Here is a 1,591-nt window from a genome sequence, read left to right as displayed (position 1 = left end):
GAGCTTTGTGCAGAAGATGAATGTAACCAGATCTCTTCCAGATTTTCTATAAATGTAGGCTCTGTGCCAAGAGTTTGTATGAAAAGAGTTGGAAAATTATTCTGGTTATTAAATGTTCATGAGAGTGTGGTTGGCTTTTTTTTCTCTTTCTTCTTTCTTTGTTCACAATTCTGTAGTGACCAAAGGCTGACTCTGATGGCTGGTTTAACTCTAGTGTGGTTTATCTTTTTCTTGGTTGAGCTTTGGGGAATTAAGTGAACTCACTAGAGCATATAGTGCAGGTATATCGGGAAACTAGCAGTTGTTGATAGAAAGGAAACAATCTTTGTGTTATACTCTCAATGTGAGAGCATTCAAGGCCTCACCGTGAATATTGTGTGCAGTTTGAGGCACCACAATGTAAGAAAGATATTGAGTTATTGGAGAGTGTCCAAAGGAGGCAACGAATGTGGTGAAGGGTCTTGAGGGGAAACCACGTGAGGAGTGACTGAGGCGTTTAGTCCGTTCAGCCTGGATGAGACTGAGGACAGAGCTCATGTCTGGATACAACTTCCTCAAGGAAGGAAATGCAGGGGCAGCACTGACCTCTTCTCTCTGGCCCCCAGGGACAGGACCCAGGGAATGGGCTGAAGTTGTGTCAGGGGAGGGTTAGGCTGGAGATTAGCAAATGGTTCTTCCCCCAGAGGTGTTTGGGCACTGAACAGTTCCCAGGGCAGTGGGCACAGCCCCAAGGCTGACAGAGCTCCAGAGGTGTTTGGCCAATGCTCTCAGGCACAGGGTGTGATTGTCAGGGATGTCCTGTGCAGGACCAGGGGTTGTACTAGATGATCCTCCAGGATCCCTTCAAATTCTGATTAGTCTGTGATTCTGACTCATTTCCTTTAGTCCCATTGCAACTACTGAAGAAGATTTTTTGCTTCCTAGAATTTAAAGAAGAGTCAATTTTGTCTCCCAAGAAATGAATTTAAAGGGCACCATGAAGGCTTAGTTGGAAGATAGTCCTGGAAGGTACTCACTGAATGATGAGAAAGGAATATTTTGTTATTACCTGTTGGTTATTGGGCGGTGGCCCGGGCAACTTAAAAGACATATTACTCTAAAAATGTTTTTTGTCTTCTCTAGTGTGTGTTTAACACTCTAAAAAGGTGTGAACATTTGTGGTGGGCAGATGCATATCAACACAGACTACATACTACAACAGAAGTCTTGTCCTCCTTAGCCAGTGTAGCTGAGAACTGTGAGTATGTAGCCTCAGGCTAAATTGCTTGCAAAATCCTTCAGAACCTAGGGAGAAGTGGATTACTGGTTTTGATCCAGATTTCAGTACCTGAAAACGTGTACTGAATTTATAGGAGGAATAAATTCTAGGAGGATTTGAAACAGCAGAACTTTTTTGTTTACAAATGGTTAAATAGGTGGATGGGCCATGTGTGTGTGCAAGCAGGATCACAGAATCTGAGAATTTTAGGGGTTGGAATGGAGCTTAGAGATCATCCAGCCCCAACCCCCTGCCCTGGGCAGGGACACCACCTCCCCCAGCAGCCCCAATACGGCACGACAGCATCCCAGTATGGCTCCGCAGCATCCCAGT

Source organism: Acanthisitta chloris, unplaced genomic scaffold (assembly GCF_000695815.1).
Source record: "Acanthisitta chloris isolate BGI_N310 unplaced genomic scaffold, ASM69581v1 scaffold3582, whole genome shotgun sequence".
Classification (NCBI taxonomy): Eukaryota; Metazoa; Chordata; class Aves; order Passeriformes; family Acanthisittidae; genus Acanthisitta; species Acanthisitta chloris.
Note: the sequence above shows the minus strand (reverse complement) of the source record.